The sequence below is a fragment of the Mustela erminea genome, chromosome 6, assembly GCF_009829155.1.
Source record: "Mustela erminea isolate mMusErm1 chromosome 6, mMusErm1.Pri, whole genome shotgun sequence".
Lineage (NCBI taxonomy): Eukaryota > Metazoa > Chordata > Mammalia > Carnivora > Mustelidae > Mustela > Mustela erminea.
The window spans coordinates 52,360,565-52,372,305 of NC_045619.1; positions in this window are offsets into that span (position 1 = coordinate 52,360,565).

An 11,741-nucleotide genomic window follows, 5' to 3' on the forward strand; every position below is an offset into this window, starting at 1 on the left:
AGAAAACCATAAGAGACTCTTAAATCTAAGAAACACCTGAGGGTTGCTAGAGGGAAGGTGGATGGGCAGTTGGGGGTAATTGGGTGATGGGTATTAAGGAGGGCACGTGATGCAATGAGCACTGTGTTGTATAAACTGATGAATCACTGAACTCTACCTTGGAAACTAATAATACACTTTGTTAACTAACTTGAATTTAAAGAAAGAAGTTAAAAAAAACCCATAAACCCATTGTCTTTATCACCCTTTTCTTTTTTCTTCGTTTGTTTTCTTTCCTGGCGATGAGATCACCATCAAGTTGTTTTCTTTCTTTTTTTTTTTTAAAGATTTTATTTATTTATTTGACAGAGAGAGAGATCACAAGTAGGCAGAGGGGGAGGGGGAAAAGCACAGAGCCAGATGCTCCCACACCCATTGTATGTCAGGCTCTCTGCCTAGCAGAGAGTCTGCTTGTCCTTCTCCCTGGGCCTGTCTCCCCCGCTTGTGCATTCTCTTTCTCTCTCTCTCTCTCTCTCTCTGGAATAAATAAAATCTTAAAACAAAAACCAAAACAAAAAGACAGGTTTTCACGATCAGGCTTCTGCTTATACAGGAGATAGCTCTTCTCCAACCACCCCCTTTCTTCCACTACCTAAGTCACAGAAATGTCTACCTTCTGTACTACTTTAAACCTCTCAGTGTTTATTTGTTTTTTGTATGTTTTAAGATTTTATTTATTTGTCAGAGATAGAGACAGAGATAATGCTCAAGTAGGGGTAGTGACAAGTAGAGCAGGGAGCCTGATGTAGGACTTGATCCTAGGATTATGACCTGAGCCGAAGGCAGATGCTAAACTCACTGAGCCACCCACGCATCCCTAAACCTCTCAATCTATGCCATTCTTTCTGCCAACTATATCCTTACCACTTTTCTTTTCCTTTTTTTTTTTTAAGATTTTATTTATTTGATAGATAGATCATAAATATGCAGAGAGGCAGGCAGAGAGACGGGGAGAAGCAGGCTCCCTGCTGAGCAGAGAGCTTGATGCTGGGCTGGATCCCAGGACCCTGAGACCATGACCTGAGCCAAAGGCAGAGGCTTAACCCACTGAGCCACCCAGGCACCCCTCCTTACCACTTTTCACTCCTAATTTCTGTTAATGTAAGCAAGAGGACTGAGAGGAGGCAGAAGCGGAGCTTCGAAATGCTAGTAATGTTCCATTACTTTTTCTTTTTTTTTTAAGAAACACTTTTTTTTTCCCCCAAAGATTTTATTTATTTATTTGAGAGGAGACAGTGAGAGAGACCATGAGAGGGGAGAAGGTCAGAGGGAAAAGCAGACTCCCCATGGAGCTGGGAGCCTGATGTGGTGAGAGACTTGATCCCTCCTGGGACTTCGGGATCGTGACCAGAGCTGAAGGCGGTTGCTTAATTAACTGAGCCATTCGGGTCCCCTCTATTTCTTGATCTTGGTGATTGTCATACAGTCTTGAAAATTCTCAAAATGTCATTTGTGATTCATGCACTTCTCTCTATGTGCATAATATTTAAATATTTAAATATTAAAAAATTATTTAAAACAATAATATTAAGCTCCTGGGTATTCTGCTCTAGAAAGCCTTCTTTGGGACTTCAAGGCTAATTTAAACAACTTCCTCCACACGTATGTCTGTGTACTTATGATGAGTTGTGTGTAATTGTGGATTGTTAGCCTCTCTCTTTTCTAAGAGCTTTTTAAGGGGCACCTGGGTGGCTCAGATGGTTAAGGCCTCTGTGTTCGGCTCAGGTCATGATCTCAGGGTACTGGGATTGAGCCCCGCATTGGGCTCTCTGCTCAGCGGGAAGCCTGCTTCCTCCTCTCTATCTCTACCTGCCTCTCTGCCTACCTGTGATCTGTCAAATAAATAAATAAAATCTTTTAAAAAAAAAAAAGAGCTTTTTAAGGTGTTTCTCATTAACTTTGTAGCATGAGTACCCACCAAAGTGTTTGATAAAATAGTAGGTGCTTAAAAGATAGATGATACAGAAACAGAAGTCTCCTTTCCCTCTGCTTTGAAGGAAACATGGCCAGCTTGAATAGTTACTGTCATTGGAAAATGGAATTCGATTCCTGAGTTTTGAGATAGAGCTCTGATCCCACCAAAGTCAACAACTTTTACTGGAAGCTGAAGAGTTCAGCTAAAGTTGAGTGGAGACTCATGATGGAAATGTCAGGAATAGACACAGATGCAAAGCCTAGAACAACAGAGATGAGAATTGAGGTGATTCAATGACACTGAGTTTAGAGGACAAACAGGACAGACGTAATCCAAGGGGGTATTGGTGATGGTGAGAAACAAACCTTTGACTTTGAGATTAGAGTTTAGAATTGAAGTGCTGGTAGGTTCCTGCATGAGTCACACTGGCTTATGGGATCCGGGGATGGAGGGACAGGTGATTAGGGAAGGATGAGAGCCACTAGGTGAGACCTAGGGGCTCAGATGCAATGTATTTCTCTCAAGTAGAGCTGTCTTTGTCTAATTTGCTTTTAATTCACTCTGCCTTTGCAACATTCATGTCTAATCACTCATCTCTTCAAAGTCCATAAACTGGTTCATGCCTCTCATTTCTAATTCCTACTGATGCCACCTTAGTAGGATCATGCTTTGAACAGCCCAAAAGATAGTTGAGGCAATTAAATTGTCCCTCTTTGGGGAATTCAAAAAAATTGCCAAATAGCCATAATGTTCACGAATAAAAAAATAGAGAGGACAGGAACATTCATGAGGGATTATATGCAAATTTAAGTATTATGGAAGAGAAACTTGGAGTAAGAAGAAGAAGTCAGCTAGAAGGAAGGGGAACAGGGACACCTGGCTGGCTCAGTCACTGGAGTGTGACTCCTGATCTTGGGGTTCTGAGTTCAAGCCCCACCTTGGGTGTAGAACGCATTTAAAAAATAAAACCTTAAAAAAAAAGAAAAAAAAGAAAAAACAAGAGAGGTGAACAGAGGGAGCCCTTAGGGGGAAAAAAAAAGAGTTAAAGAGAGACAGAGGCCATGTGGTCCCTGATTCTCGAGAACCCTATCAGTTCCTAGTAAAACCATCTCACTTTTCCAGTTAGTTTACCTGTGGTTAGGAAAGAAATCTCCTTTTTATGTGTAAATTGAGCCGGTTTCAGCAACTAAAGGAGCTATATTAAAGAAAACTTCAGAGTCACAGTTACCTAAATTTTAATCTACTTTGGTAGCTGACCCTGGAATTATACCGTAGTGACCAAGTAAGGTAACATGTAAAACAGCTCCATGACAGACCCAAGGTCTGGGCTCGAATACTGTGACTGTGGGGGAGCCTGAGTCACTCAGTCAGTTGAGCCTCTGTCTTTGGCTCAGGTCATGATCTCAGAGTCCTGGGGTTGAGCCCACACAGGGCTCCACGCTCAGTGGGGAGTCTGCTTCTCTCTCTCCCTCTGCCCCTTCCCCTGCTCATGGGTGCACCCTCTCTCTCAGATAAATAAATTTTTAAAAATCTCTAAAAAAGAAAAGTGGTGATTCTGATATGTGTCTTTTTGTCTGTTTTTGTTCTTTACATAGACATACTATGACATGTGTTTTTGAGTCTATTTGCCTTGATTTGCCTCAGCCCTGGTTATTCAATCAGAGCTAACCCAGGGTCTTACTCTGGAGTAGTCTGTTGGTAAGACTTCAGTCCATAATCAGTTCACAGTAAGATTCCTAGATAATCTGGGTGGGCCTGATTGAATTAGTTTAAAGGATAGGAGAACAGAACCCGGGCTTCCACAGAGAAATTGTACCTGAGCACGAAAGCACTGGCTCCTGCCCTAAAGTTCCAGCCTATTTTCCTCGTGGCCAGCACACGACTTCAGACTTGTTCTGCAAACGCCTGCAATCATGTAAGCCAACCTTTGACTATGGATGTCCATTTCTCTTTCTCTTGGCGAATTCTGCCTAACAGATGCTTTCGTGATTGCTCAACCCTCAAAAAGTGTTTCATAAATTATTGCTAGGAGGAGGAGGAAAGCTTTTAGACCTTTAAAGAAAGACTCATGCTTCTACTAGACTTATTTTCCTGGAATTTTCTCAATTTCTTAAAGTGGTAGGATATTCTATAGGTCAGTAAATAAACAGTGGTGAACGTGAAGTGACAAATAAAAGGTCTAAGTCCTAAGTTTCAAATGGTATTTTCTTTGCTTCAATTTAGTTCTTCAAAGTTTACAGTTATACTTTTGTTGAAATTATACGGAGGGAAAAGTGAAAGTTACCTCTCTCCTGCCTTCTTCCTCCTATCCAGTTTTTCTCTCTGGATATAACCGCAGCTTATGGTTTGGATTTTATCTCTTCAGCATTTTTCCTGAACATACATCTATATGAATTTGTATATGTATATGTAAAAGTTTTGTTTACATATATACATACTTATGAAAGCCTAAATGAGATCAGGTTATACCCAGTGCTTGTGTGTGTGTGTGTGTGTATGTGTGTGCTGTTATTTTTGCTGGGCTCGATCCCAGGACTCTGGAATCATGACCTGAGCCAAAGGCAGCTGCTTAACCAACTGAGCCAGTTAGGCACCCCTATACAAAGTGTTTTTTTTTTTTTTTTTTTAAAGATTTTATTTATTTATTTGACAGAGAGAGATCACAAGTAGGCAGAGAGGTGGGCAGAGAGAGAAGGAAGCGGGCTCCCTGCTGAGCAGAGAGCCCGATGCAGGACTTGATCCCAGGACCCTGAGATCATGACCTGAGCCAAAGACAGCAGCTTAACCCACTGAGCCACCCAGGAGCCCACAAAGTGTTTTTTTGCTTGTTTGTTTGTTTGTTTTATTTGACAGAGAGAGATTACAAGTAGGCAAAAAGGCAAGGGGTGGGGAGCAGGCTTCCTGCTGAGCAGAGAACCCTATGTGGGGTTCATCCCAGGACCCTGAGATCATGACCTGAGCTGAAGGCAGAGGCTTAACCCACAGAGCCATCCAGGTGCCCCTACAAAGTCTTTTAAAACAATTTTTCTTCACTTAGTATTACGTTTTGGATATTTTTGTATGTCTTTCTTTTTTACTGGCTGCTTGGAGTTTATTTTCTACTTGGTGCAAGGCACATGGTTACAGGATGTCAGGAAGGCTTGTGTGTGACTTGGATAGTAAGGAGTCGGGTTCTCTCAACTCCCTTTTTGGTGTTTTGCTGTTTTGATATAAAAGAACCTGCCGGCTTCTGCGGGCTTCATCCTGCCTAGTCTACTGGGAGGGAGGCCCCTTAGTACCTCCTGTAGCCTAGTGGCTGGTGGTGGCCTCTCAGGACTGGGGCTCCGTATTGGCTTTGTCAGGCTGGCGGCCACCAGGCTGCTTCCTCGTGGCTTCCAGAGCCAAGTCGCAGGTGATCGAGTCGCTGGAGGCCTGGGAGAGTCAGCGATCTGGGGGACTCCCAACACTATAGCCACAAACCAGAGAGTGGACTTCTGGAAAAAGCAGCTTGCCCACTAGGGACCCTGGTCGGTGTTAGGGAGATGGGGGTGGTGAGAGGTGGCTTCTCCCAGATGCTCTGCGCTTCCACAGGGGCAGTTACTGGAAGCAGAACCTCCACAGCTCCGGTAATAGTTGTGGGAGGCCATGAGTGAGCCCCTGGAGGGGATGGATGGCAAGCTGTCACTTATGCACTGCTGGAAATCTTGGGGCCTCGGTGCAGGATCGGGGTGGTGGGGACCAGGACCAGCGCTAGGACACAGCCCATTTGGAGAGGAGACCCCCGTGGGCCTCTCTACTATGGAGTCGCAGGCGGGTCCTCTGTCTTTTCTATATGCATTTATGTATCTTGACAGTATTTTTAAAAATATTTTATTTATTTATTAGAGAGAGAGAGTAGGAGTAGGCAGAGCAGCAGGCAGAGGGAGAGAGAGAAGCAGACTCTCCTCTAAGAAGGGATCCCAATGCGGGGCTGGATCCCAGAACCCTGGGATCATGACCTGAGCCGAAGGCAGCAGCTTACCTGACTGAACCACCCAGGAGCCCCATTGACAGTATTTTTTAAAGAATTTGTTTGTTTGCTTGTTTCATTCTTTCTTTATTTAAAATGCAAGTGTGGGAAGGAGGAGAGAGAGACTTTCAAGCCCACTCCAGGCAGAGCGGAGGCTGGAGGGGCTCAATCTTACCACCCTGAGATCATGACCTGATCTGAAACCAAGAGTGGGACACCCAGGAGACTGAGCCACACAGGACACCCCACAGTATTCTCCCCCCACACCTTTTAAAAATTTCCACAGTATTCTTTTTAAATTGCTGTAGGCACTTATTAGGTATGGATGTTCTGTGTTTAACCATTCCACTATTGGCTTTGTTACTTGAAGTTTCTCCTTACTGCAGGGTTGTTTATGTACATATCCTTGTATATGTAAGCTTGGGTTACATATATGACAGATTCTTCAAATTAGTTTCCTAGAAATGAAACTGTGAGGTTAAAGGTAATACATATTTAAAATATTAGTTTCTTCTCCCACCAAAAGGTAATAGGGTTGACTATTTCAACACAGTGGTGTCATCAGTGTTTTTCTTAAAATACTTTTTTTAAAAAAGATTTTATTTATTTATTTGACAGACAGAGATCACAAGTAGGCAGAGAGGCAGGCAGAGAAAGAAGAGGAAGCAGGCTCCCCGCTGAGCAGAGAGCTTGATGTGGGGCTCGATACCAGGACACTGAGACCATGACCTGGGCCGAAGGCAGAGGCTTAACCCACTGAGCCACCCAAGGGCCCTCTTAAAATACTTTTAACAGAATTTATAAAGGTCACTGTTGAGCGATTCATCACTTTATTTATAGAGATTTTTGGAAACATACTAAAGTATTTAACATTTCCCCCAAGGTCCAGGTAAAGTTCAATGTCCTCTATCAATCTTTTCTTGATTTAGTCAAACCACAGTGATCTCTTCCTTCTAGAAATCCAAAGCATCATGTTAACACATATTTGTCATTAAGTCATCTAGTGACTGGCAATTACTCAACCGCATTGTAGTTGCATTGTTTTTAACTTCTAAATGTTAGAAGGACTATTGCATTGTTTTTAACTTCCAAATATTAGAAGGACTACAGAATTGTGGCCAAGGGGGTGCGTGGGTGGTTCAGTCGGCTAGGCGTCCAACCCTTGATTCTGGCTCAGGTCATGATCTTGGGGTTGTGAGAGTGAGCCCCACATCATGCTTGACATTCAGTGGGGAGTCAGACTTTCTCTCATTCCCTCTGTCTCTCCCCCCCAACCCCAATCAAATACATAAAATCTTAAAAAAAAAAAAAACTGTGGCCAAAACTATAGAAAGAATTCAGTCAGATTAGTGAGACTAGTTAAATCCAGACAAGTAGTGAAGGAAGTTAGCTGCAATATGGTGTAGGGGTGTCAGATTCCATCTACCCAAATTGGGTAACTGCCATTTAGATGCTGAGAGTACTTGGGGAATCTGTTGACAAATCAACCCTATAAAAGAGCCCATGAGTCCATGCCTCCTCTCTAACAGAATAAACCTAGAGTTTTGTAGTTCTCAGATTCCATGGCTGGTCTGGAATCTCAAATCCTGTAATGGATAAGCAACTATATTATTGTCTGGGATTTCCAGCCCATCTTTGATACTAGAGTCTGTCATTTCAAATAGATTAAATTCTTTGCAATCCTAAAAAAGTCTGGACTTGAATATATAGATAATAAAGCAGATGAAACCAATTATATTAATACATTTGGTTTTAGCTGAGGATAATATGTGTATAAATGTGATTTAAAGAATCTTCACATATTAGATCTTAGCATTTTAAGCTGAAAAGTTTAAGAGAATTTGGTCAAGCCTGTAATGAGTATTGATTGAGATGTTTGGAATATTTTTAAAAAATTGTTTTGACATGTTGTAGGGTATTTTTTGTTTGTTTGTTAGATTTGCTTATAAATCTGCCTACTCTGTCAAGCATTTAAGGTGGTTAAAGAATAGCCACATGATATACATAACATAACTTAAAATAGTAAAAGTAGTATAATCAAATTTGTGAATAGGATTTTTTTTTAAGATTTTATTTATTTATTTGACACAGAGAGATCACAAGTAGGCAGAGAAGCAGGCAGAGAGAGTGGGGGGGAAGCAGGCTCCCCACTGAGCAGGGAGCCTGACTTGGGGCTCGATCCCAGGGCCCTGGGACCATAACCCGAGCCAAAGGCAGAGGCTTAACCCACTGAGCCACCCAGGCACTCCCATGAATAGGAGTTTTTAAGTTTATTTGCTGTTTTGGGTTACTCTAACATTAAAAAGCAAGTGAAAGTGGTTGCTCTTATTTAATACAAAATTAGACTTATAAATCATAAAATAATTTTGAAGTTGAAACAAAGGCTTAAAAGTTCACTGCTTAAATTTGATCTTTAATAAATTGAAAAATTTAAAATCTAAAATACTATAAATAGCAGTTAATAACAGAAAGTACCCCAACCCCATTTAAAACCCTATGTAGTATTTTCTTGTACATGGATTGTCTTTCTGGCAGAATGTAAGCTTTTTGAACAAAGGTATATAGATACGTATATAAATACATAATCTCCATTATGTTGGTCACAATGCTATGCATCTAATAGTTGATCAGTAAATATTAGGGAGAATGAATGATTAATTAGCAGATTTAGTATTTATTTTTCATGAAATTTTCTTAAAACCAGCCATATCATCACCACCACAGGCTACTTCTTGCGGGGCATCCTGACTGAGAGGGGGCCACTGCGAAAGAATTCACCCAGGGCAGAACAAAAGAGAAGTTTATTGAATACATTGCAAGGGAGACTGTCTACCACAAAATGGTGGTGAGGTACCACAGTTACAAGGCAGAGTGAGAGGGTATGGAATGTATGAAACTTTCCCCTTTTGGTAACTGCCCAGTTGTAACTAGCCAATTGGTTAGTTAGGACCTACAGCGATTTCGAGGTGAGTGTCTTAATGAGCCTGTGTGTCACCAGGGTGGTCACTGTGAGTCATTTTGCCTCGCTCCTGTTTCAGTTGCTCAAGCCTGTTGCCTCACAGTGGCCTCTACACTTCTCAGTAAAATATAGTAAGAATTAGTACATGTCGTAACTATGACAATAGACTAAGAGATATCTGTAGCTCCAACTGAGATGTGTCAATGGCCTCCATTCAAAGACAATAATAAATAACACACCTTCTGTAGTTGAACAAGTAGGATTTATACGCTTGCAGTGAGGGAGAACCCACATTATGGGGAGTCGTGAGCATGAAGTGTCTCACTATGAGGGTGTTTCTCTTACTGAGACACTTCATGACTATGCATTTAATTTCAGAATTTGGGCTTTGGTTTGTTTGTGGGGAGGGGCTAAGAAAATGGGAATTTGTGTTAGATTAGATATGGTGAGGGAATTCGGTCAGTTGTGTAATTGGGTGTGTCACATCTTCCAGAGGACTGACTAGAATGTGGATAAAGCTGTAATTGGTAAAGAAGTAGCAGTCATTCCTTCCAGTCAAGAGAGGTGGTGTTTGTGGGGTGGTTCAGACAAATGAAGAAATGGTTTTGCTTTCTCATTTTATCAGTCTGAGTAATCTTGTCTGAGGTTAGTAGTCTATGAGATTGTTTATGTCCAGCAGGATATTAATAATGGCCTGGCTAGAAGTATCAGGCCTGCTTTCAACGATCGGGCAATTTTTTGTTGTTGCTTTTTTCCCCCTTTCTTAGGTACTAGTAGAGGAGCGAGAGAAAAGTAAATGAATTCAAGAAGTATTTAGTATGCAAAGTGGATAGGACCGGAAATGGGGGCAGAAGGTGATGTGTCAAGGGTGATTTCTAGGTTTCTACCCTGAAAACAGAAAGGGTTGCCGTGCTAATCACTAAGATAGTACCAGCTTTGTGTTATCTTCTAATTTAATATTTACCAAAAATATGTGAAAAGTTTGTCTTATCATACCCATGTAGAGATCGGAAATGAAGGCTGTAGAGAGGTTAATTATATCTTGTACACTGTTGTGGAGAAATAGAGTTCAAATTCAGGGTTGCTTGACTCAAGTCATATTGACTTGTCTTAAAAATCAAGATAAAATTCGCATAACATAAAATTTATATTTATAAATCCATTTATACATTCAGACACAGCTCTAAAATATACAAGTTTGTGGGTTTTAATACATTCAGAATGTTTTGTAACCATCACCATTATTGAATTGTAGGCCATTTTCATTACCCCTAAAAGAAACTCCATATGCATTCATTCCCATGCCCTTTTCCCTCTTACCCCTTGCAACCACTAATCTTTTTGTCTCTGTGGGGTTACATGTTCTGGAGATTTTATGAGTGGAATAAAAAAATATATGGCATTTTGTGTCTGTCTTTCTTTCCATTGGCGCAATGTTTCCAAGATCTATCCACATTGTAGCGTGTCCCTACTTCATTCCTTTTTATGACTAAATAAAATACTGTTGTATGGATATCACACAATTATTTATCCACCTATCACCTGATGGACATTGAATGTTTCCTTTTTTTTTTTTTTTTTGCCTATTACGAATACTCCTGCTATAAATACTCATAGATGAGTTTTTATTTCAATGCATGCTTTTAATCTCTTGGATTTATACCTAGAAGTTGAATTGCTGGGTGATACAATAATTCTGTGGTTCAGCTTCTGAGGAACCACCAAGCTGTTTTCCATAGTAGCCGCACAATTTTACATGTCCACCGTTTAATAATATGGATGGTTTCAGTTTCTCCATCCTTAGCAACACTGTAATGGTTTTTAATGTTGTTGATAGTCATGCTGTAGTAGCATGAGTGGTATCTCATTGTGGCTTTGATTTGCATTTCCCTAAAGACTAAGGATGTTGAGTACTTTTCATGTGCTTATTAGCCATGCGTGTATCTTCTTTGGAGGAAGGTCTATTCAGGTCTTTTTGCCATTTTTAAATTAGTTTGTTTTTTGTATTGAGTTGTAAGAGTTCTTGGTATATTCTGTCTACTATAGTCTTACCAGGGGGTGCCTGGGTGGCTCAGTTGTTAAGCTTCTGCTTTTGGCTCAGGTCAAGATCCCAGGGTTCTGGGACCGAGCCCCAAGTCAGGTTCCCTGCTCAGTGGGAAGCCTGCTTCTCCCTCTCCCACTCCGCCTGCTTGTGGTCCCTCTTTTACTGTGTCTGTCGCTGTCAAATAAATAAAATCCTTAAAAAAAAAATTAAAAAAAAGTCTTACCAGGTATATTATTTGCAAATATTTTCTCCCATTTTGCAAGTTTTCTTTTTGCTTCCTTGCCTGTCTTTTGATGCACAAAAGCTTTCAATTTTAAAGAAGTCCAATTTCTCTATTCCTTCTGTTGCTTGTGCTTTGGTGTCATTTAAGGGACTTGGCCATACCCAAGGTCATGAAGATTTCCATCTATGTTTTCTTCTAAGGGTTTTACAATTTTAGTTCTTACATGAAGGTATTTGATAAATTTGATAAATTAGTTCTTACATGAAGGTATATGGTATATGGTAAGAGATCCAAATTCATTCTTTCACATATAGATATCCAGTTGTCCCAGCACAGTTTGTTGCAAAGGGTTATTCTTTCTCCTATTGATTGATCCTGACACCCATTTGTATTTGTAAAACAACACAGTTGTGCATTCAACTTGTCTTGCAGATCTATTTATCTGCATTGCAAGGGTTGCTAGGTAATAATTGCTCAGTGATATAGTTATTTGAATATTTTTCTCATTGTTACGACATTCTCTGCCATGTTGCTCCCTATGTTTTGCAGGAGAAAACACTTTGTAATGAATGC